Consider the following 25848-nt stretch of genomic DNA (forward strand, 5'->3'; position numbering starts at 1 on the left):
ATTAAAATAATAAGACATTAGTAACAAAAGAGACCTTGAAACTAAGCCATAAATGACTAAGAGATTAGATTGTTATAGAAAGAACAAAACAATGATGAGGGGCTCCAAGGGCCCCTTCTTATGTCTGGCTGGTGGAAAATGATGGACATCTCAGTAATGGTGTTTGCTTAGATGAATCATTTAGGAATTTAGCTGGATTTTCCCCTTTAACATTGAGGGATCATGATGAGGAATCCCACATTATTCAAATAATTGCCCATATCCTCTTCTTGACCTTTTCTGAAGATTTTTATCTTTTATTTTAACTGGAGGGAATGTTTTATTATCAAATTTGGGGAAAAGAAGAAAGGTAGATATAGTGAGATAAAAGAATGAAATGGTTGTACATGCCTCTTTGAAAGTTTCCTTTAAAAAAAAATACATAGACTCATAGGATCATAGCTTTAGAGCTGGAAAGGACTTAAAGTCTGACACCTCATTTTACAGGTCATGATACCGAAGCCTTAAGAGGTTAGGTGACATGCCCAAGGTCGCACAGCTACTGAGTGTCAGAATATTTTTGTCCTGTTGTTTAGATCTGGCTAACAACCTTGACCTTCTTTGTTTTCAGCATAAGATATTGCCATTCAGAACTTGGAGAGAAGTGTATACACAATGCTGGTGCTATTTCAAAAGTGAATTTGCCCAATGGGATAGTTTTGAGGTTTTAGAAACTGCTTTACCCTGAAGAATTTGGGGGCCTGAGTTCTAATTTTTTCATGTGATTCTACTTCCTATGTGATCTTAGACAAATCATTTAACTTCCCTGATACTCAGTTTCCTTATAAGTAAAATTAAAGGGTTGGATCAGATACTCTCTTTCAGTTCTGCCTCGAGGAAGAAGGAGGTTTAATTCTTATTACCTTCACAAAAACCAACGTATTTCCCTTAAAAAAAACCTTGGATGGTATTACATTTTTCCAAAGGTACATAGACTATATGCCATGATTTTCTCATTTATATCATCATAGGACTTAGAACTGGAAAGTACCATGGAGATCATCTGGCCCCATGGAACCAATTGTTTATATAGCTGAGAGCTAGAGCTTAAGATATTGACACACCTAAATTAAAGAAGCCTGTCTGTTAGGAGTAGAATTTGGTTCAGTGTGTGTCTCTTGATTCATTGTATATTTTACTAAACTAAAATCTAAGGTAGTTTCTGCTGATAAATAGGTCATGTCTTCCGACAATGTCTTACTCTAGAGATACTTCTGAAAACCTGGCATGTCTTCCATATTATCAAATATGTCCTACCATGCCAAGAAGTAGAGAGATGTGTGTCACATTTTCCCCTTTCCCTCTCCAAAAGTAAAGTCTTGGCGTAGAAGCAGACACCATGACTTCCAACTCTTCTCAGCAAAAATATGGAACACTTCACAAATTTGCTTGTCATCTTAGTGCAGGGGCCATGCTAATCTCTGTATCGTTCCAATTTTAGTATACCTGCTGCCGAAGCAAGCACAGTAGTTTCCATATATCTATGTTCTGTCTCCATATTTGGGTTGTAGATTCTTGGACTGCAGAAGAAGGTATGTGTCTTTTATATTTTTTTGAATTTTTCACCTTCCCACCACTGTCCCTCCTACTCCTACCTCAACAGTATAGTATAATGTACTAATACTCACTTATCTGGAGGTCATTCATTAACCTCAGCCATATGAAAGTAAGCAAGCAGCTGAGTTGCTTTGGTGAAATTACAACTGTTGTGGAATATTCAAGTTCTCATTTGTAATATGAGAGGATAGCTCTATATAATTTCTTAGCTTCTTCAAGCTTTCAGACCTAAGAAAGACCTCTGAGTAAGCAAAAATAGTACCTCATCTTTATGACATTCAAAACCCATGCAGTTAACTGATAAGAGAACTATTTAGAGCCCATTTACTCTTATTTTAGGTATAGTTGTAATAAATAGAATCTCCTAGCCCATAGCAGAATAGAAGCTATTGCTCCCACTGAAAAATCATTACACAAAGCTATATAAAAGACATTTTTCTATTTAGGAGAAACCAATTTTTTTTTCCTAAAAATAAGCAAATAATACACTCAATCCTTAGGGCAACAACTCAAGTTAGAAAGAACCAGCCATTTTGGAAAACAGTTTGGAAATATGGCCAGCATATTACCAACACATGCAGGTCTTTTGACCCAGCCATACAGCTACTACATCTATAGCCCAAAGAAATCAAAGAAAGAGGAAAAAGTTCTGTATGTACAAATATATTTATAGCCATCCCTTTTGTTGAGGCACCTAAGTGGTGTAACACATAAAGCACTGAATTTGGAGTCAGGAAGACCTGTGCTCAAATCCTGCTGTAGTCATTTACTAGCTGTTTGCCTCTGAGCAAGTCACTTAACTGCTCTCAGCCTCAGTTGTTATCATCTGTAAAATGGGAATATGTCACAGAGTTGTTGTGAAAATCAAATGAAATAATTTATATAGACTGTTTTACAAACCTTAAAACATTCTAGAAATCTTAACTATTATTTTATTTCTTTGTGGGCCCTAATTGGATGCTAACAGGGTGTTCTCTTCTTAAATAATGGCTAAACCATTGTGGTATATGAATGAAATGGAATATTATTGTGCCATAAGAAATAATGAAATGGACAATTTCAGAAGGACCTGGGAAGACTTCTAAATTTTTTTCTCCAAAGTGAGAACTAGGATAACAATTTACAGGAGAACATTATAGATAAAAACCAATTTTGAAAGACTTTAGCACTCTGATTAACACGATAAACCATGAGTTCAAAAGAATGAAGGTGAAACACCCCATTCACCTCCTAGCAGAGAAAGAGAAATGATGGATCTCTACCTTGAGATACACATTTTCAGATGTGACTAATGTGGAACTTTATTTTGGTGGACTAAGTCGTTAAAATGTTCTCCGTGGAAGATAGGGACAGTGGGACAAATTTTTAAAAAATATTTGTTCTTTGAAAAATAGAAATTATAGAGAAAACACCCTCCCACATCTCCAAGAATAGATATTTTGATTGACAAATGTGAAAAAAATTGACTTTTCAGGGCAGATGAGGGGACTAAAAGAAATGAGTTGCTTTTACTTGCTTCTCTCCTCTAATATTGTATTTAATAAGACACAAAGTTCAGAGACCTCACCATCACATGAGATCTACCTCCTACTGCCCCGCACCACCAACTTGTCTTCTCTGTGACACCAAACCCATGAGCCAGTTCGGAAGTTTGATGTTAAAACCTTTTGGCGAGGGAGATCTCCGAGAGATACTTTCCTATCATTCTTCATGAGTAGCTCTTTCCAAACTTTTGGGATGCAGGAGGGGGAATAAAAAGCTTAGCAATGAGGTGCGTATCTCCAAGAGACAAAGAGCAGGTGATGGTGCAAGGAGTCAATGGGAGCAAGGAAAGCAAAACCTACTTTACCTTGCTTTATACTACTAGCAGGGATTTCCATCATGGACAGATCTGGAACTAGAAATTCCTTGTCTGGGCAAGAAAAAATTTGGGAAATATTGGGGGAGAGGTAGAGGTACCCCGGGGCACATGGTTTTCTGGGAGGAGAAGCCCTGCCACGGACACTGGATGCAGCTGTTTGGGAGGCCAATACAGGGGGAAGGAGCATGCCCATCTAGAAGATTCTTATTTTAATTACTGTTAAACAGGGGGCAGAGGTGGCACAGTGGATAGAGTACTGGGCCTGGAGTCAGGAAGACTCTTCTTCCTGAGTTCAAATCTGGCCTCAGATATTTACTAGCTGTGTGACCCTGGACAAGTCACTTCACCCTGTTTGCCTCAGTTTTCTCATCTGTAAAATGAACTGGAGAAAGAAATGGCAAACCACTCCAGTGGCTTTGCCAAGAAAACCCCAAATGGGGTCACACAAATGAAATGACTGAACAACAGCAAAAAACCAAATGCCAAGCTTAGTTGTTGTTTTTTTTACCTCCCATCAGGCGGTCCTCTAAACTCTGATGACCTGTGGGCAAAGCCCTAGATAGCATTCTGAGCATGTGTATCTTCCAGCCTTTATGTGCGTCATCCATAGGAAGGCAATTGCTACCGATTTTGCTGCTGGTGGAGAGGCTTAAGCTCTATCTATAACAGTAAGAGCTTGATTATAGGCTGCCTTCAGGTTTGATGTAAGTCAGATATTTGGGGAAAGCGTGGTCTGTATTTGGATTGATATAATACAAGGAAGTTGTTTCTAGATGCCTGCATACTGCTAACAGCTCAGACTGATGATGATAGTTGGACTGCCTGATGGGGGATGGAGGGACAGGGAGAGAGAAGAAAAAGGCAGAAAAAGAACTAGGAAAGCTTGGCAGGCTGGAGCCATGCAGTATAGAACATTACTGTACTATGTATAGCACAGGACATAGTGTGTATTATAGTGGAGGGCAAACCCTTTCCTTTAGTGGTGCCTTGAGGTTTCAGTGTGCTGTGGTACTGGCCAATACTCATCTCCCTCCATTCTCCTTTGTCCTGCCAAGACTTTAATGCTTTCTCTCTTTTCTTTCCTTGCTTGACACTTTTTTCTCTTTTCCCCTCCCTTTCACACACACTCAGTCTCTACCCTCCCCCCCTCCTTTTTTGGCCTTTCTCTGTGATCCCTGTGTGTCTAGTTTGGATTCATTCACTAAAAAACAAAACAAAAAGCTGTTCACACCTTTAGTTTTTCACATGTTCACCTTTGGGTAGATTTTCTTCTGCTATCCCCATAGAATTTTTCCTCCTCAAGAAGAAAAGCAATAAGTAAAACAAGCTGGACACAGCATTCTGTATCTGTATTCTACCACCTAGGAAGTGTGTTTTTCAGCATCATGTTTTTGTGGTGTTGTTCTCCCTCTCCCCACCCCCAACCTATTTTATTTTTCTCTTCCAGGCCCTGCCTTGCCCCCTCCCCCATTTTGCCCTTTTGTGTCTCCTAGCTGGCTTTCTAAGCGCTATAACAGTAAAGTGTGTTTTTTAAAGTCTCTCTTTCTGTTGGTTTGTTTTTTTTTTTTAACCAATTGGGGTTAAGTGACTTGCCCAGGGTCATGCAACTAGTAAGTGGCAAGTACCTGAGGCAGGATTTGAACTCAGGTCCTCCTGACTCCAGAGACAGTGCTCTATCCACTGTGCCACCTCGCTGCCCTTAAAGTCTCTCTTTAAAAAAAAAAATGGATTTCTGATTTCATCAATTTGGGGAGTTCCAGAGGAGAGAAAAGGTGGTGGTGGAGAAGGACAGGAAATACCAGGTTTAAGTGTTAGGTGCCTTTGCCAATTAGAAATAACCTTGTGACCTTCAGGAACCTAGAAATCATAGCCCAAGATTTACACATCCTTAGTAGCAAAGCTGTGAAGTGACTTGAATCATATTGTGCAAGGTAGAAACTAGGTCCAAGACTATCAAAATAATGGTACTATTATCGTGAAAGGTGAAATTCAGTTCTTTATAAAAGTGAGATTGTCAAAAAATGAATGAGTCTAGAGCCCTTTTTTTAAAAAAAAAATTTCCTATTGACAATGCTATTGTTTTGCATTTTCTCAATAGATAGGCTACATTTTTAACCTTTCATCAAACAAAATTCCATAGATTCAAAGACCTACTGCGGACAACTTATCCATATTCTTTTCTGAGAGCCGGGGGCCAATGTGGGAGTATAAGGTTGAGGGGGAGAGGGTTTTTTAAACAGATGCAATTGCTAACATGTATTTCTTGGTGAATAACATCTGGAGAATGACCCATGAAAAATAGAGAATTTTAGAGTCAGGACTATCATTTGTGTTTGACCATGAACAGTCAGCCATTAAGGTCTGGTTCCACAAAGCTGTTGTAACCATTAGGTTACCCATCTGGGGACTGTGGCATCTTTGGTGTTCCATCTTTTTATGGTCTGTTCAGTGCTATGCACTTAAAAGACTCCAATGCAGTGTCATTCATATGATTCTAACTTCTAATGCTGCAAGTTGAATACAATTGACAAAATATTGTTGTCTTGTAGGAAAATAATTATTCCCGCTACATTGTGTAGAAAGGATTATTAATTGCTATAAATAATTTTAAATTGGTATGTGTGAATAGAGAAAACACTTATAATTTAAGATACTGTGGTGTATACCACTTAAAAACATGGTGATTTGTTTTTCTTTTAATAAATCTTCCTCTCCCTTTAAATTTATTGCTCCGTAGCAAGAAATGTTTTTTATAATAAGGAATATATGTTTTAAACGCTCATTAAAGCTGCAGAAAGAATTCACACTCCTATTGTGTAACATCAGCAGTAGGGATATAAAACACACCTAACCCATAAATGATAACTCACTAACATTTTCCTTGTAGCATATGGAGGACGTCAGAATGGGTAATAAATGTGCCTCAAAGGTTGTTTGCATTTTTGTCTTTTGGTGACATAGGTAAGTTAATTTACTTCCTCTATAAAGAAGTTATGATTATTTAAAATCCTCATTCATATTCTTACTCTGTAGGACTCATATTCATAGCAGAAAGCCACGGAAAATGTTGAATACACATTTTTTTTCCTAGTCTGAACTAATAGTAAGAGTTGAGGTTACATATTGATGTATGTGTTGCTGCTTTGACTGCCCCTCGGTTTTTTTGTTGCTCAGTCACCTGAATCCTTCAAAAGATAGATGGTTCCATCATTGCAGAGTATTTCCTCGCAAGGCAGGTATTGCAGATTTTGCTGATCTCTGCCTTAGTAGGCTTTCACCAATAGCTGGAGTCAAGCAGTATCTGCCCTTAGACAACCTTCTGGTGATTACCTAGGCAGGTCTGAAGATAGTATCCTGTCACTGGGCCCATGCTTGAAGGCCTTCCAGCTTGGTACCACCTGCCAGAGATTTTGCTTGTGGGCATGGCCTTAGAGAATCCAGAATCACTTCCAAGGCAGTGATGAGTAATCAGAAGACTTTAATGGAGAGATCAGTTTGTGACTTATGAAATGTTCAAAATCCATTTTGTTATTTGGAAAAAAACAACTAGATTTCTTGCTTAGAGGAGGATATTAGTATGATATAGACTTGTAGTGCTTCTTAAACTGTGGGTCGCGACCCCACAAAAACTTGGCAACAGTAAAAGGTTGCTGACTGCGCCACAACCAAAAATTAATTCAAAATCAAATATGTAACTAATCGATGTGTTTCTGGCAGTGCTTGCAACTTCACTGCAGCCTTGGTTCTGAACACAAAGCATGGGCACTTTGCATTGCACATGCCCTCAGGCCATGCAGCTAATGCTGTGAAATGGAAAAAAGGGGTCACCAGTGGAAAAAGTTTAAGAAGCCTTGGAGAGGAAAGGATAGAGGATCTTAGAATCAAAGATTTGAACCTGGGTTCAAATCTAACTTCTGAATCTTACTACCCTATGTGATCACTATTGTCTACATAAGACACTCAGTCTGCTGACTCCAAGCATTTTCACTGGTGGCCCCCCATTCCTGGAATGTTCTCCCTCCTCATCTCTGATTCCTTGTTTCCTTCAGGTCCCACCTAAAATCCCACCTTCTACAGGAAAGCTTTCCTTATCCCCCTTTTGCCAGCACCTTCCTTCTGTTGATCATTTCTAATTTATCCTGCATATAATTTGTTTTTACATAAGTTGTTTGCGTCTTGTCTCCTCTGTTTGACTGTGAGCTTCTTGAGAGCAGAGACTTTTTGCCTTTCTTTTTATTCTATGTGATTAGCACACAGTAGGTGCTTAATAAATGTTTATTGTCTAACCGACCCCAGTACCCTCATTTATGAAAGAAGGAGTTGGATTGGATGACCTCTGAGGTTCCTTTCAGCTTCAGACCTATGATCTTTCGACCCTCAGATATTATCCTATGAAAGCATGCTATGTTCATTTGGTGGAAGAAACCTGGAGCAGTGAATTGTACTTAAGTAAATTTAGAACAGTGATAATTAAAACCTGTCCAGAGCATATGGTCAATTAAAGAGTTTTATCTTCCCAAATGTTTATTAACTTGCTCAGATGTTAGCTTATTTTCCTTTGTCTTGCTTTTTGTGGCCATAAATGTTTGTGAAACTGTGTCCTTAGAAGTAAGAAGAGACAGGGGTGATCAGATCAATTACCTTGGGTCCTCTGGCCCTCTAGCACCAGACCTAACACTACCACCTTGAGTCTTCAGATAATAATAATTTTATCTTTTCCCTCCACTGAAATCACCACAGACCCATTTAAAAAAAGAAAGAAGGAAAGAAATGCCTTACTCTTCATATCACTCCCAACTTGATAAAGTTCTTTAGAGAGAAAGAACTATAAGGTGCCCTTTAACTCTGAAATGGCATGTTTTTCCATTGTGTTATGTATAAGGGAATTGGAGCTCCCTCTGGTGGCCAAATTATCAGGTGCGTTTTTGTTTATTGGTACTCAAATCTGATGACTGGGTAGTAACTGATTTTAGTCATTTTTAAATTCAGATATTCATTTTGGCAGGGATTTTGGTTTATATTGTTGTGTGGTTTTATTTATCACAGGAAAGAACAGCTCATTCTGTATGAGTGCTAATGCATTTTTGTTGGTGAAGATGCTAATCCTTATTTGTTGTTCTTCAGTCATGTCCGACTCTTAGTGACCAGGTGGCCCATACTGTCCTTGGGGTTTTCTTGGTAAATCTACTGGAGTGATTTGTCATTTCCTTCTCCATTGGATTAAGGTAAACAGGTAAAGTGACATGCCTAAGGTCACATAGCTAAGCCTGGATTTGATCTTAGGTCTTCATGACCCCATGCCCAGTGCCCTATCCACTGAGCCACCTACTGGCTCCTGCTACTTTTTATAAGTTACTTTTAATACAACTACCACCACCCCTAGAAACCTCTTCAGTAACAAAAACATCAAAGAATAATGAAATATTGATTTGGTATTGGACAAAGATGAAATTCCTCATTGAAATTGTACGAATTTTCAACTAAATTTATAATCCAAAAAGATCTTGATTGAGTAGAATGATGAGCCAAATTTATTAAGGTGAAGTTTATTAAAATTTTAAAACGTACGCTTTGGTTCAAAAAATCAATTTAAATATAGGGTGGAGGAGATTTAGGTTTTGTTACAAAGATAAACACAGTGTGAGTTAACAATAGCTGACGTGATGTGGTCACCAAGGAAGCTAATGTCATCCTAGGTTACGTGAAAAACAAAATGGCATTTAAAACAAGATAGGTCATGGTTCTGTTACATTCTGTTCTGGTCAGGTCATGTATGGAGTATTTCACCATTTTAGAAAATCACAGGTAAGCTGGAATATGTTCAGAAGACTTAAGAAAGTGATGGCAAAAATGTTAGTAATGCAGGTTAAACTTATAAGCGTGTACATCTCTTTGGGCCAGAGAACTGGTTGTTAAACATATACCAGCACATCCCTGTGTATATATTTATATCCTTGCACACATATAAGGCTTCCAGGAATTGCAGTTAACTCTTTCTATGCAAATGGAGGGGAAGATGGGCATGAATAATTCAGTAGTCACATTTTGGTTGTGGAATGACTTTGATACTCTTATCTATGAATATGGATATTTCAGATATTCTGGAAATCCATAACATTTCAAATAAAATAAGTCATAATGCATCTTATGTAAGTAAGGAGGCACTGTAGAAGATCACAAACTTATATCTCCATTTCAGATTCCATCCTATAATTAATCCCTTGCTGGAAATAAGATAATATCATCACTCAAGTTGATAATAAGCACTAATACATGCTGACCCACCCCTTCTAAGTTTGCTATCTCTTTGGCACAAATTGCAGAGTTAGGTAAGGTATAATTATTGTTGTTACAATTAGCTTAAAATTATGTAGGTTTTTAGAGTCACAAAATGTTTTATAGCCATGGCATTTGATTCTCACAGCTGTCCTATGGAGGTATAAAGTTATTGGGTTTTATTCCCATTTTATAGATGAGAAAATTGAGGCACAGCGTAGTTAAGTGAATTGCTTAGGGTAGTAGAATTTTTTCATGAAAGAGCCTGAGTTCTTGAACCTGGTTCTTTTGAGCCTTAAGTCTAGTATTTTTACCTTATTCCTGTTCAGGTGATGATGTTATCAATCAGTCAGCATTTATTAAACTCCCCCTCCCCCCATGTGTCAGGTACTCTGCTAGCCATGCAAGATACAAAGAAAAAAACTGAAATAGTCCCTGTCTTCAAGTTGCTTCTATATTTACAAATATATGTAAATGCAAAGTAATTGGGAGGGGGGCATGATAATAGTGGTAAGGGGCATCAGGAAAGATCTCGGGAGGTGGTTCCTGAGCTAAACTATAAAGGAAGTGAAGGACTCTAAGAGGTGAAGGTGAGGAAGCATTTCAGGTTTGGAGGACAGCCCTTTCAAAGGAATAGAGATGGGAGACAGAACTTTGTACATTGAGAAACAGGCAACTTTAGAAAACTTTGAAAACCCTCTTAAAGTAAGAAGTATTAGAGTAGGGAGTCGGGACTTCATAGCATAGCAATGATGGGAAAAAGAACCAGGAAGCAGGGTGGTTAATAAATCTAGTGATTTTTAAGTAAGGTATAGTCATTAAACATTTTGTAATTTTCTTTCTTCTTCAAGTACTAACTAGAATCCCATCTTTTACTGGAAGCCTTTCCCAACCCCTCTTAATTCTAATGCCTTCCTTCTGTTAATTACAAACATATCTCGTTTTATTGTGCTTCCCTTTTTTGCCCTTTGCAGATAATGTGTTTTTTTTTTTAATAAAAAAAATTGAAGATTAGTGGCTATCTTGCATCGACCAAGCCTACCAGCACCATTTTTCCAGCAGCATGTGGTTACATTTTGGTAATTCTCATAATATTTAAAATTTTTTCATTATTATTACATCTGTCATGATGATCTCTGATCGGTGATCATTGATATTAATATTAGTTTTGAGGCAACACAAACTGTGACCATATAAGGCAGAAACTTAATCGATAAATGTTATGTGTGTTCTGAGTGCTCCTCCATCTCTCTCTCTCTCCTTGGGCCTCCCCGTTGCCTGAGGCATGACAATATTGAAATTAGGGCAGTTAGTAACTTTACAATGGCCTCTAAGTGTTCCAATGAAAGTTTGAGTCGATTGATCGGGCTAACTTCATTGTTTTCTTATTTTAAGAAGTTGCCAAAGCCACCCCAACCTTTAGCAACCACCACCCCATCAGTCAGCAGCCATCAACATCCAGGGAAGACCCTTCACCAGTAAAAAGATTATGACTCACTGAAGGCACAGATGATGGTTAACATTTTTTAGAAATAAAGTACTTTTGAATTAAGATGTACATTGGTTTTTTGGACATAATACTATTGCACACTTAATAGAGTACAGTATAGTGTAAACATAACTTTTCTATGCACTGGGAAATTGTTTAAAAATCATGAGATTTGCTTTATTGAGATATTCACTTTATTTTGGTCATCTATAACTGAACCCACAATACCTCCAAGGTATGCTTACATTTCCTATTTTTCCTGTAAATAGGGCAGCTAGTTTATGCAATAGACAGAATGCTAAACCTGTAGTGAGGAAGACCTGAGTTCAAATTTGATCTCAGACACTTACTAGCTGTGTGACCCTGAACAGATCACTTACCCCTGTTTGCCTGTTTCCTCATTTATTAAATAAGCTGGAGAAGGAAATGGCAAACCACTCTAGTATCTTTGCCAAAAACAAAACAAAACCTAAATGGGGTTACAAAGAGTTGGACATGACTGAAATGACTGAACAATATTCTTTATATAGCTTCTTTTGTTATATATTTGCTTGCATGTTGTCTCCTTCATTTGAGTACAAGCTCCTTAAATCCAGGGATATCATGCCTCTTTTTGTATCTCCTGGGCTTAGCACAAGTGCCTGGCTGCAATATAGGTGCAATATAGCAGGTGTTTAATGAATGTTTATCAATTGATTATTAACATTCATTTCCCCCTGTGTTAGGACAGTATTAGGAAAGAAGGACTTCTTTCTTTGTTGCCTCATGAAGTTATTGATGTGTTAAGCACCTACTTTTGGAGTGGGGACCGAGGCGGGAGAGAGAGGGTATGAAAGCAGGAATGTTTCTTAGAATCTCAGAATCATAGACCGTTCAAGTAGGAATGTACCTTAGAAAGCACGTAATCTAACGTTCTCATTTTATACTTGTTTCTTTCTTACCCCCTCCAAGTAATTTAATTTGTGAAAGAAAAATCCTATTTAATATGCATCTAATTTCTATACTGCATCTTAATAATAATAGCTAGCATTTATATAGTGCTCTAAGGTTTGCAAAGGGTTTAACAAATATCTCATTTTATACTTAAAGCAACCATGGGAGGGGTGCTATTGTTATTCCCATTTAGCAGATGAGGTAACACAGAGTCAGACTGAGGTTGAGAGACTGAGTTGCCTAGGATTACACAGCTAGTAAGTGTCCTGTGTTCTATCCACCTAGCTGCCTAACATGCATATCACTCAAGCTACAAAACTCAGAAATCTTAGCTGAAAATATGTCCTGGCCATTCTTCTCCCCTCTCTCTCTACATGTTGTTTTGATGACCTCATCAGCTCACATGAGTTTAATTATTATCTCTGTGTAGATGATTCCTAGATCTATATACCCAGTCCTAATCTTGGGTGTATAGATCTAGGAATCATCTAGTCCTAGTCTCTCTCCTAAATTCCAGCCCTTCACCATAGGATCACAGATACAGAACTGGAAGGGATCTTAGAGGTCATCTAGTCTGCGTGCCTTATTTTACAGATGAGGAAAATGAGGTCCAGAGTATAAGAAACTTACCCAAATTCTCACAGATGTAGGATTTGAACCTGTGTCCCTTGACTTTGAAGCTATGGTTTTTTCCCACTGAAACAAGTTGTCTCTCAGTTAACCAGCTGCTTGTTAGACATTTTGAACTGATGGGTGCAGTGGATAGACCACTGGGCCTTGGAATCAGGAAGAGTTGAGTTCAAATCCAGCCTGTGTGATCTGGGACAAGTCCTTCCCTTCTATTTGCCCCAGTTTCCTCAATGGTAAAATGCAGATAATACTAACACCTACCTCCCTGCATTGTTGTGAGGATCAAATAAGATAATATTTGTAAACGGTTTAAAAACACAGTGGTAGTACATAGTAGGTGCTATATAAATACTAGCAATGATGATGATGATGTCATCCTATAGGCAATTCAAACACAAATATGTGTAAAACAGAACAAGAGCACTACCATCTTTCCAGTCACCCATGTCCATAACCTTGGTATCATCTTCAACTGCTCACCAGCTCAACTGGTCTTCCTCTTCCAGCAATCCCAACTCTGTGCCTTTCCAATGCTTGGAATATACTCTCCTTACCGCTACCTCTTAGAATTAAGAGTTTCCTTAAAGGCTTAGCTCAAGCACTGTTTACATGAAGCCTTTCCTCATCACCTTCCCGATTGTCTGTATCTTATAAAAATAACCTTATATATCTATTTTGTACATTCCTCTGTATGTCGATATATTCTCTCCTCTCATTAACGTGTAAGTTTCTTGTGGGAAGAGGCTATTTATTCTTTGTTTTGGTATCTTCAATCTAGCACAGTAGGTGAGGTAACAAATGCTTGGTTGATTGATTGCTTGAATCAGGATATTATGCAGCCAGAGTCAGGTTTTTCTTCTGTCTTCTGTCTCCCATATCCCTTTCACTATTAACTGACTTTCTTTTATTTTGATGGACGCTCCTGGTGAGAGGGTCTGGTCTTTATTGTTGTTGTTTTTCCTTCCTTCTCAAAGAGGACCATGACATCAGGAAGGTGATGTTATGACTTGCAAGTGAATTAGATTTAAGTGAGGGAGGGATGTGCAAAGTCACCAGCTTCACTTTCTCCTCCGGAGCCATCTGGGTCCAGTGGCAAGATTTAGATCAGAGTGACTGGAGATGGCCCCGATGCAGTGGGAACGTTGACCTTTTTAAGAAGCTAAGGTCTTTCTCAGGTCTCAGTTTGACTATGGCAGTGCCCATTCAATGATTAAGGCTAGGTAGGAAATGAGGCAAAAAATGGCCTCTTTTACCTAGTTGGAAAAAAAAATCAATTTGGGAGGGGAAGACCCTCAGAGTTTCTGGCCAAAATAAAAATACTTGTTGTTTACATTCACTCAGAGCCATCAGGGCCCCAACAAGGACCAAGGGGAGCTTGGGCTGGGACCTATTGAAGTAGTGATAAAAGAAGATAGGCTGGTCAAATGGGAAGACCAATCAACTGAGAGAGATAATTTGTGGACAACCCTACACTGATATCTTTGTGGTGCCAGGTGAAAGCAAAGAAAGCCCCCAGCATGTGCTCCTACTGGCAAACTCAGTGGAAGCAGGTACATAGGCAAAGTTTGCACAGAATTGGTAAGCCTAGATAGGTTGCTAATTCATCCCAGAGGGAATATTCACATTGATGAAATCACAGATCCATTTGAGTGTAAAGTGATATTACTAATTGAAATGGTCATAATGTACTTGGTCTTAAGGAAGTGATATCCCAAAATGCTAGCAAATACTTAAGGAGGAAAAGAAGTACTTTGGTGTTCTTTTGAAGAAATCAGTTAATTGAGAAAAAAAAAATCAGTTAATTGACAAGAATGTTTATTTATAGTTTTTCAGTCCTTGCCCACAAGGAACTTGCATTCTAATGCAAGAGCCAACACACAAATAATGAGATACATACAAGTTGTATACAGGATAGAATAGCTTGTAATGGATAATTGTTTGTAGTAATAGATGGAAGGTAATTTGAGAAGGGAAGGCATTAGCAGCTAGGAAGATTGGGAAAGCCCTCTTGGAGTTGAGATTTTAGCTGAGCCTTGAAGGAAAATAAGGAAACCAAAAAGTGGAGGCGAAAGGGTAGAGCATTTTAGGCCTGGAGGATGGCTAACGCAAGGCATAAAGCTGGGATATGGAAAATCTTAATCAAGCTGTAGTTAGAGGAAATACAAGTAAGCCAGTGTTGTTGGAACATAAAGTATGAATGGTACCTGGGATAGCTAGGTAGCACCATAGTGCATAGAAAGCGCTGGACTTGGAATCAGGAATTCTAATTGTCATGAGTTCAAATTTGACTTCAGACCCTTACTAGTTGTGTGACTTGGGACAAGTCATTCAACCCTGTTTGACTCAGTTGCTCATCTGTAAAATGAGCTGGAGAGGGAAACTGCAAACTACTCCAGTATTTTTACCAAGAAATCCCCAAATAGGGTCACAATGAATCAGACATGACTGAAATGATTTAACAGCAACAACATGGTGGCACAATGGATAGGAACTTGGACATGTAGTCAGGAAGACATAAAATTCTAATCCAGCCTCAGATGCTGTCTAACCTCTATCTCAGTTTTCTTATTTGTAAAATGGGTATAATAGCGCCTACCCTCCACGATCGTTGTATGGATAAAATGAGACAATATTTATAAAGTACTTTGGAAACCTTAAATCACTATATAGATGTTAGTTATCATTTTCTTCACCATCATTATTAATGGAGAGTTAAATATAAGAAAATTGGAAAGATAGGAAGGTGCCAGGTTATGAAAACATTCTAAGTGCCAAACAGAAGAGTTTTTATTTCATTCTGGAGGTAATAGGGAGCCACTGAGAGGTGACAGGTTTAGACCTATGCTTTAGAAAAATCCCATTGGCAGTTGAATGGAGGATGGGTTGGAATAGAGAGTTGAGACAGGGAAACCAATTAGGATACTATTACAATAGTCCAGGTAAGAAGAGATTAGAGCATAAAGTAGGATAATGGTGGTGTGAGTGGAGAGAATGGGGGCATGTACAAGAAATTTGAAGACAGGAAGGACAAGATTTGATGTAGTGGAGTGAAAAGTCAAGGATGACATCTGTTGTCCACCTATGTGACCGGGAGGATGGTGGTACTCTTGATTGTAATAGGGGAATTAGACATGGAAAAAGGCTTGAGGGAAAGTTAATGTGATTTGTTTTTGACATGTTGAGTTTCAAATGTCTGTGGGATATCCAGTTCGAGATGTCCAAAGAGCAGTCGGCCTGTTCTTTGTAATTTTGCAACACTCACTTTTGAATGTTTTTTGTGTGTGGTCATTCTTCCCATTCACATTGTAGTAGTCATTGTGTGTATTGTTTTCTTGACTCTACTTTTGCTTCATGAAAATCCATGGTTCTCTGTATTCGTCCATTATCATTTCTCAAAGCAAGTTAATATTCCATTGCATTCATACACCACAGTTTGTTTAGCCATTCAATTCATGAGCATCTCTTTGGTTTCCAATTTTTTGCTATCACAAAAAGCACTGCTGTAAATATTTGGACATATGAGGATTTCTTTTCATTGGATTCCTTCAGGTATAAACGTAGTAACTAGAACCTCCAGGTCAAAGGGTAGGTATGGATATTTTAGTCACTTTATTAGCATGATTCCAAATTGGTTTCCCAAATAGTTATAACCGATTCACAGCTCTACCAACAGCGTATTAGAGTGCCTCTCTTCCCACAACCCCTTGAACACTGATGATTACCACTTTTTGTCATCCTTGCCCATTGACACAGCTGTTTTGATATTCATTTCTCTTATTGTTAGTGATTTGTAGCATTCTTTCATGTGGCTTTTAATAATTTGTAATTCTTCCTTTCTGAACTGTTTGTTCATATTATTTGACTATTTATTTATCCAGGATCCTCGCACAGCATACTCCTTCTGCTCACTGTGCCTTTGCACTGACCATTCCCCATGCCTCAAATGCCTCCTCACCTCTTAGAATTCTTTGCTTGCTTCAAGACTCAGCACAAAAGCCACCTTCTGTGAGTGCTTCCTTGTGCCTTCCCAATCTCTCCACCCCCATAAGATAACCTCCCATCCATTTATCTTGCATAGATAGATAGATAGATAGGTAGGTAGGTAGATAGACAGATAGATGATATCTCTACCGTTATCTAAATGTGCTGTTTTTGCTTTTTCTTCATGTCCCTAGTGCCCACCACAGTGCCAGCCACATAGTAAGTACTTAATAAATGCCTGTTGACCAGTTTCAGGGCATGCCTTCCCATCCACCATGGCCACAATAGGAAACAAAAATTGCTACCTTGGAAGGCTCTGAAGACAGGATTCATTTCCTTGAGTAAATATTTGAAATTAGCAAGGGAAGTAGAGTGGCATTCACATTGTTTGGAGATTTTGGCCAGAGAGCTTAGTGCCCTAGTTTTATTTCAGTAGCTCAGTTTGATAGAAAAAGGTAGCAGTTTGTTCCCCAGTGAGGGGAGGTGAGGTAGTCCTTCAGCATCCAAGCTTTGCGTTTCTGGAAATCTAACCTTAAAGTGTCAGAAGAAATGCTTTTAATTTCTTCCCTGGAAACCTTCCATCTACTCATATTAGTATCTGAGATTCTCAGGCTGTTCCAAAACAAGAACACCTCTTAGCTACTTGGCACACATGCTCACTGAGGCACCAGGGGTCAGCTCTGCCATAATGCATGGCAGCTGATATAAATGCCACTGTCATTACACAGGTTATTTGTACCTGTATCCAGCCATCCAGAGGTATAGTCTTTCTTTTTAGTGTTCTAGCATTTTATTTATGGAAATTTTAAAGGTAGAAGTTGGAAATGTAATTTAAAAAGAACCCAGAAGGTAGAGTTATGGGGCCAGATAGGTATTGGGGAAAGCATGATGAAATTTTCTATAGGATGTGACATTATTCCATTTATATACCCTCATCCCCATAGACTCTTCTCTTTCACCCTGTAGTGTTCTATCTCCCAGCCTTCCTGTCCCTTTTGTTTTCTAAGAGAGTCTAAATTAAATCTTGATTAACTCATTGATTGAGCGCCTTTAAGTTTAAAAATCAATATTCTATTGTTCCATGGGGTTTCTTTTGGATTGAGTATAATGAGATGGTTTAATGGGATCTGGGTGAGAAGGCTTCTGGAAGAGATGGGTTTTTAACTGGGGTTTACTGGATGAGAAGCAGTACCACAAGGGAAAGGACAGATTTTTGGCTGACCAGTTTGAGTAGATGATTCTTGTCTTAAGAAGGAGTAACAATTGACTAAAGTAGATGGAAATTGAGATAGCAGTACTTCTAGGCAGAGTAGAAAAAAATAAGAGTGCCTTGAAATTTTCCAGTGATATGGGGCAGCTAGATGGTGGAGTGGATAGAACACTGGCCCTGGAGTCAGGAGGACTTGAGTTCAAATCCGATCTCAGACATATGATACTTATTAGCTGTTGTGATCCTGGGCAAGTCACTTAACACCTCACCCCCCCCCCCCAAAAAAAAGAAAGAAAAAAAAAAGAAAGAAGTTTTCCAGTGATAATTTGCTCTACTAGATAGCTGTAAGCTAGTGCAAAGTTTTGAGGTTGGGTAGGATTTAGATAATCATAGTGAGGGAAAGGATGGTATTTGAGGCTAAATGAGCATGGGCAGGAAGGGCAGCTAGATAGCACAGTGGATATAATGCCTATTCTAGAGTCATGAAGACTCATCTCCCTGAGTTCAAATCTGGCCTCAAACATTTACTAGCTATGTGACCCTGGGCAACTCAGTTAACACTGTTTGCCTCAGTTTCCTTATCTATAAAATGATCTGAAAAAGGAAATGGCAAACCATGCCAGTATCTTTACCAGTAAAACCCCAAATGGAGGTCGAAAGAGTCAGACACAACTGAAGAACACCACAACAGAGCATAGGCAGGAGTGGGGACGTTGGTGTATTCCACAGTGTTGTATTTGGAGTCATGCCATGTTCAAATGTTGTGGGACATATGCTAGATGTTCTACCATAGGCAAATCATTTAGCAACTTTGGAGCCTCAGTTTCCTCATCTGTAAAATGCAATCATATTTGTACTGTCTACCTCACAGAGTTGTCTAGAAGTCATTCCTCATGAACGACATGCTAAATATTTTGAAATAGGGACTGTTTAGGGATTTGATAATTGTTGTAGTTGCCATCACCTCCTCCAGCTTATTTTACAGATGAGGAAACTGAGGCAAATAGGGTTAAGTGACTTCCCCAGGGTCACCAAACTAGTAAATGTCTGAGGCAAAATTTGAACTCGGGAAGATGATTCTTTCTGACTCCAGGCCCAGCACTCTGTACACTATGCCCCACCTATTTGCCCCTCATTCTAATTCTATTGTCTACCAAATTCAGTCTACTTTTGTAGACGCATTTCAGGAAGAAATGGACAGTTTTTGTTTTTTTAATTCTAAAGAGTAGTACTCTCTTTGGGCAGGATGGTTACTCCAGTCTTAGCTTCCAGATTAGGCCCTTCTAGAGTAAATGAATATAGAGTTGAGGCAGGAAGAAAAGGAAGGTGGCTGATGAGTTGAATCAACCTTTGTTTCTCTTGCTCAATTAGGAGTTTCTTTTAAGAATAGACAAGAATTAGAGACTCACCTACCAAGAATTCAGAGATCCATATATTTCAGCCACTTAGTAGACTCATTAAAATTTTTTAATGAGTTTAAATCTGAAAAGGACCCTAGAGGCCATATAGCCCAATATCCTTCATTTATATAGAAAAGACCCCAAGAGCTGTAGGTCATGTAGGTAGTAAGTAGTGGAACTAGGATTTAAAACCAGATCCTCTAATTTCAAACCAAATGCTCTTTCCACTCAACCATGCTTGCTCAGGTTAGTGGGATAGGCCCAACTTTATGGACAAAATATTTCTCAGTAATATTTTGGAACTCCAATGCCAGTCCAACATAGTTTAATGGCCTCGAAGAAAGATTTTTCTTTTAGTGTGCAAAAAAAGTGGGATTTTGTCCAACTATGGGTTGAAGTAGATTTCCACAGAGCTCTTTTCTGGTTCTGAATGTCTGGGAGTCTACAAAAGGCTTGTCTTAGGCTCCTAGGTTTAGATTTGCAAGGGGCCTTAGCAGTGGTCTAGTCTAACCTGATATCACAGATGAAGGAATTGAGGCCCAGAAAGGTGAAGTGAATTGCCCAGAGTCAACCCAGGTCTTCTAGTGTCAAGTCCAGCATTCTTTCCCCTGCCCCATTTTTCTTTTGTCCTAAATTGTTAAATGAAGGTAAAGAATTCCTGCAAAGGATAATTATTAAAATCTCTTGAGTCAATGGTGCCCTTTCATTTTCTGTCTCATCATGCTCTTTATAGTGAAAGTTGCCATTTCATGAGGTCATTCAGGAAGTAAAAGAAGAATATGGTAGATTCTGTTGCCTGGGCAAGGATTGGTGGTACATAAATTTGAAGTGACCACTAAGAGGTAGGAATTAGGGAAAAAAGGAGGGAAGCAAGTTACTGTGTCTCTTGAAACCAAGAAAAAAAATAGGACTGTTGGGGGGAGCTACCTGTTTAAATATTTATTTATTTATTTGTTTGTTTGTTTACGTGTTTGTTTGCTTATTTATTTATTTGTTTGTTTGTTTGTTTATTTATTTTAGAACCTTGTAAGCCAAGAGAATAGTGTAGCTATATGGCACAGTGGATAGGGTGCCAGCTCTGAAGTCAGAGAGACCTATCTTTGTGAGTTCAAATCTGGCCTCAGATACTTATTAGCTGTGTGATCTTGGGCAAGTCACTTAACCCTGTTTGCCTCTATTCCTCATCTGTAAAATGAGCTGGAGAACAAAATGTCAAACCACTTCAGAATCTTTGCCAAGAAAACCCCAAATGGGGTCAGGAAGAGAGTCAGACACGACTGAAATGGCTGAACAACAACAGACTGAGAGAGTAGTAAAAAGAAAGTTGAAATGGATTTAAGTTCAGTAAACTTCATTATTGCCAAGTGTACTTTATTCCATATTTTCCAATGTAGATGATTAACTAATTGGGACCATTTGCTTTCCCCTGTCTCTAAAGAGAGGCAAGAAAGGGGAGTTTTTATGTAAGTGCTATTAAATAATATTTTTAAGCAAATGATATTGAAGTCAGTAGTCCTTGAAGATAGTGCCTGGGGAAAAAATGTACTTTAATAGTCATTAATGAGTTCCTATTATGCTGATAAAAGCCTGTCAGCCTGAGACACTGAATCAGAGAACATTATTATATTTTTAAAAGAAGCTGTAATGGTGCTTTTGGTTTTAACACCACAGCCATTTCCAGACTGTTTTTTTCCCTTCTCCTTTCCCTGTCTTAGCAAAGAAAAATAGCTAGGCAAAACCAAGTGATCTATTGACCACATCTGAAATCATTTATCACTTTTTACTGCCAAACATATGGTGTTATCATGTGTTCTCAAATAAAGAAATTGTTTGCAATTAATCTCAGCTTAGCTATCTTATTTTAGTAATAATTTCATTTACATTTTTATAGTCATAGTATATTTTGTTTACCTAGTTCACTCTTATGAATTCTTATGTCCTCCTATGTATCTCTGAATTCCTTAGTCATCTTTTTTTAAAGTGTAATAAAGTGCTGCCTCATTCTTATACCATAATTTTATTATCTAGTCCCCAACCAATGGATATCAGTGTTGGATATTATCTTATGTTCAAAAAAGATTCCCACATTTTACATGAAAATAACTTTTGAAGTCCCTGAACCTGAGACATTAGGACTTTCTATTTCTACTAATGTAACTGTCACTATTTACTTTATTGAAATTTAACCAGCAAAATGGTTTCCATTTCATTGGTGGTAGAGAGGATATCCATGCTTAAAACAGGGTGCTTTGCTATTCTAGTAAAGTTGTTTCTGATTGTTTGAAACTGGAGCCCTCACCTATGGATATTTCAAACCTCAGTCCTACAGTGGATTTGTCACCTTCTCCTTTTCTTCTTACATTTGTTTTTTTGAGGGAGTGGCGGGAGGGAAATTACACTTGTAGTGTAATCATGGAAACTTCTGTGGAGTAATTGAGATTTGAGAAGAATCTTGATGGACAGAGTAAGATAATTTTATATATATGTAGTATAATATTGCTTAAAATATAAAAATTAATGTGGGCAAACAGGCAAAAAGATTGTAGTTTGCCAAAGGTATAGAGATAATAATGTCATTGGGAGGGTGTCATGAAATTAACACTAGCTGTAGAATTTTGACCACCACTTTACTGCCTCTAGACCTCAATTTCCTTATCTGTGAAATGAAGGGGTTAGACTAACTTACCTCCAAGTCCTTCTAGTCCTTAGACTAGAATGAAGCAACCTTGAGCTATTTCCACTAAACTATACAATGATCATTCCCATGTTCTCTCACAATAGGGATGATATGCATATATGTTAACAAGAATCCTAAGATCTTAAAACTGAAAAGTATCTCTATAATCTAGCCCAAGCAAATCATTTTACATATGAGGAAACTGGCATTAGAGAGAGTTGAGGGGACTTGGCCAAAGCTCCATAGTTTGTTAGTGATAGAGCTAGGGATTTGACCTAAGATTTTGACTCATAATCACTGACCACTGATCTTTTCGTTGTTACCACACTGTCCCATGTTAATAAATATTTATACTTACATTCATGGAATCATAGATTTAGAACTGGAAGGACCACATTGTCCACCCTATTTTTTTTTCTATTGTTGTTACTGCTAAGCTTTTGTTCCTTCTTAAGGATCTATGGATGTTAGCTACTCTTCTGGTTGATAGTATTTTTGCATTTCCTTTAATTACATCTGATTTTAGACAGATATTTTCACATGAAAACTTTTATGTGACTGTTTTTCATAAACAGAACTGCAAATCTATCTCAACCAAACAAACAAGACGGTCTTTGTTGCTGCATGGACTTTTAGGAGTATGAAAAAGAATGTTACACTTGGAGTCAGGAATCTGGGCTTAAATTCTGCCCCAGAAGCAAGCTGTATGGTGAAAGAAAAGTCAAACTCTCAGTGGCTCAGTTTCCTCATCTATGAGATGGGGATAATATTCATACCACCTACTTCACAAGATTATTTTGAGGAAGTGTTTTGCAAACCTTACAACACTACATAAATATGAGGCATTGTTATTAACTCCTTATCAGTTGTGACATATATGTAATGAAACAACTCAGACAAATAACAAGTTAAGATGACTATAGTAGGTAGGAAGAAGGGAAGATTGGGAGCACTGATTTGGGGGCAGATGGGATGAGACAGGATACTCTAGCATCATGATGCCATTCTTAACTTGACCATCTAAGATTTGATCTTACTTTTTGCTTGATGGTATTTTTTCCTTTAAATACCAAATATAATCTTAGTTGTTGTTAAACATGATTTTCTTCTCAGTGGAATTAAAGGGGAAATAGAAGTGTGGCTAATAGAAATGTGGGTTTCCTAGAGAACCAGAAAGTGACTTCATCACTGATAAGACTGGTACTGGTAAGACAAGCATTTGTATGGATCAAGCCAATTAGAAAGGAAATGCTATGCTCTCTGAGAAGGGTTCAACTGTGAATTCTTTTCCTCTTTTCCTAATTCTTACTTCAGTTGAAGACATGGTCACCCATGGAAAAATAGAGTGTATTTGTATTTCAGGATCTGAAAGTGGGGGTTGTTTAGGGATTTGTGGGCACCCAATAAATGCTAGTCACTCACATTCAGATGTGTTGTATAATTTTCAAAAACTGTACTAATTGTAAACTAAGCTTCCTGGTATCTGTTTACATTGCTTCCCAGCAAGAGGGCCCATCTGAACTTCCTCTAAACTACAAACTCCCACTGTGAGAAATGAGCATCTTTTTTATTGAGCAGGGATATGGAAACAGGGGGATGATGTAAGCTGTAAAGAGTTCTAGGGAACCATATAATCTCTCATGAGAACTCACAGTGGGCCACCTAAATTTCACTAGCTTCATGTGAACTGTCATTGGAAACTGAATCAGTTGCCCTCTGAATGGACCTGGGAGAAAAAGTGTTCCAAAACCTCGTTTTCTTCCTCCCTTTCTCCCTCCCTTCCTCCCTTCCTCCCTTCTCCCTTCCATCATTCTTTTTTCTTTCTCTCTCTTCCTCTCTTCTTTCTCTCTTTCTCTCTTCCATTCTTCTCTCTGCTCTCTCCTTCAGGCTCCCTCCCTCCTTGGAGCCCAATAAATAGCATTCTAGCATTACAGTGATATTGATAACCTCTGTGGTATTGTAATAGAGAAGGCAAGAGCAAATAAATTATTTTTCTCCATAAGGAGCTTATAGCAATGCACAGAAAATGGAACAAACACAAACACGACAGAAACATATTAAATTAATACAACTTTTGCAGATAAAGTGTGGTGCTTTAGGGCACAAATTTTCTGGACAAGAATGAAGTTAACTCCTGTGAACACTGTAGTAGGGAACGGGGAAGGGGAGAAGTGAGTCTAAGAAATGGAGCCAAGATTTGGTGATAAACAGATTCTAGGTAGCGATGAAGAGGGAGAAATCAAACATGACTCCAAAGTTACATACCTGGGGTTATTGAAATGAATGGTAATGAAGTTTGACATATTTAAATGACTAATAAAAACAATAGCTGATATTTTATTAGACTTTAAGGTTTGTTAAGCACTTTACAAACTTTATCTCACTGGATTTTATAAGTTGTTGAGGTAGAAAATGGCCTATGGACAATGAGAATTTTGGAAATTGTTTAGGAGGTCAAGAGATCAGATTAATAGCAAGGCCCAAGGACTAGAGCTAGAGACCTGAATTACTATCCTAACTCTGCCATTAGCTTGCTGTAGGATCCTAAACAAGCCATTTTTTTTCTCCCTTTGTTAAAGGAGGAAGCTATCCCTAAAGTCCTGTCCTGTCCCTACCCCTTCTCTCCCACGCATGACTATGACCTCTATTAAAATGTATTCAGAAATGTGGAGTGGTAGGATAAATAAATACATTTAATGCTTTGTTTTGGTCTGGACTCCCTAGAAAAGTAGATAGGTAATTGCTCTGAACTTTATTTGTCCCAGAGAGTTGCCTGGGGGCATTGAGAGGTTTAAGTGACTTGCCCAGGGGCTGCCTGTACTTGGTGGAGAGACTGCTTTGCTTCTGTGTGGGAAAATGCAGAATATAAAGACTTGACCTGGATAAACTGAATCTTATTAAATCAATCAACAAAAATTCATTGAGCTCCAACTGTATACCAGCACTATGCTAAGCCCTGGGTATACTAAGGAGGCAAAATACAGTCCCAACCCTTAAAGAGTTTGCTGTCTAATGGAAGAGATAACTTGTAAACAAACATATAAACAGTAGTTATATACAAGATAAATAGGAAATAATTAACAGAGGGAAGGCACCAGAATTAAGAGGGGGAAAGAACTTACATATTCTAAAATGTTTATAGCAGCTCTCTTTGTGGTGGCAAAGAATTGGAAATCACAGGGATGCCCATCGATTTAGGGAATGGTTGAACAAATTTGTAGCATATGATTGTGATGGAATATTACTGTGCTATAAGAAATGATGAGCTTAATGATTTTAGAAAAACATGGAAAGACTTGCAGGAAATAATGAAGAGCAAAACGAACAGAACCAAGAGAATATTGTATACAGAGACAGCAGTATTGTTTGAAGAACAACTTTGAGCGAATAAGTTTTGTCTATTACAAATAATCAAATTAGCTGTAAAGGAGATATAAGAAAGATGCTATCTGCATCCAGAGGAAGAATTGATAAATAGAAGTATGTATAAAATGATTTTACATACATATGTGTGTGTGTGTGTGTGTGTGTGTGTGTGTCTAATGATAGCCATGGGGGAGGGGAGAGAGAGAAAAAAGAGGAAAAAAGAAAAAAAAGAAATTTAAGTGATAACTTTACTATATATTTAAAAGGAGTAGCAAGTTGTCCATAATAGATTTGTAGTTTCATGCATGAGCTGTCATTTTTTTTTTTTACTATACTGTGTTATGGAAATGCTTGTTTAATTTCATAAATTAAAAATAAAATAATTTTTAAAAGATAAAAGAGGGATTGTATATGACTTCCTATAAAAGC

At 38.1% G+C, this 25848-nt stretch overlaps 1 protein-coding gene and 1 pseudogene across 3 annotated transcripts in view; one reads left to right on the forward strand and one right to left on the reverse strand.

Annotated features, from left to right (window-relative positions):
• The window catches only part of NEDD4L (neural precursor cell expressed, developmentally down-regulated 4-like, E3 ubiquitin protein ligase), a 452792-nt gene that overhangs the window by 145879 nt on the left and 281065 nt on the right, over positions 1-25848 (forward strand). The gene's annotated exons all lie outside the window — the stretch shown is intronic.
• On the reverse strand, positions 1401-1500 carry LOC114048222 (annotated as a pseudogene).

The sequence above is a fragment of the Vombatus ursinus genome, unplaced genomic scaffold (assembly GCF_900497805.2).
Source record: "Vombatus ursinus unplaced genomic scaffold, bare-nosed wombat genome assembly UNPS02014791.1, whole genome shotgun sequence".
NCBI classification, from domain to species: domain Eukaryota; kingdom Metazoa; phylum Chordata; class Mammalia; order Diprotodontia; family Vombatidae; genus Vombatus; species Vombatus ursinus.